Raw genomic sequence first — 288 nt, forward strand, 5'->3', positions numbered from 1 at the left:
TGCTTCATATGGGAGTAGTATCTGTATACCCTCCATTGGAGTTAGTAGCTTTGAGTTGAATCCTCAGCTCATTATCATGGTCCAGCAAAGCTGCCAGTATTTCGGTCTTCCACAGGAAGAACCTACAGAATTTCTGGCATAATTTTTGCAAATTGCTGACACAGTACATGATAAGGAAGTAGATCAGGATATCTACAGATTATTACTGTTTCCATTTGCTGTAAAAGATCAAGCTAAGAGGTGGTTAAATAACCAACCTAAGGCTAGCATAAGGACATGGAAACAGCT

The sequence above is a fragment of the Arachis duranensis genome, chromosome 1, assembly GCF_000817695.3.
Source record: "Arachis duranensis cultivar V14167 chromosome 1, aradu.V14167.gnm2.J7QH, whole genome shotgun sequence".
NCBI classification, from domain to species: domain Eukaryota; kingdom Viridiplantae; phylum Streptophyta; class Magnoliopsida; order Fabales; family Fabaceae; genus Arachis; species Arachis duranensis.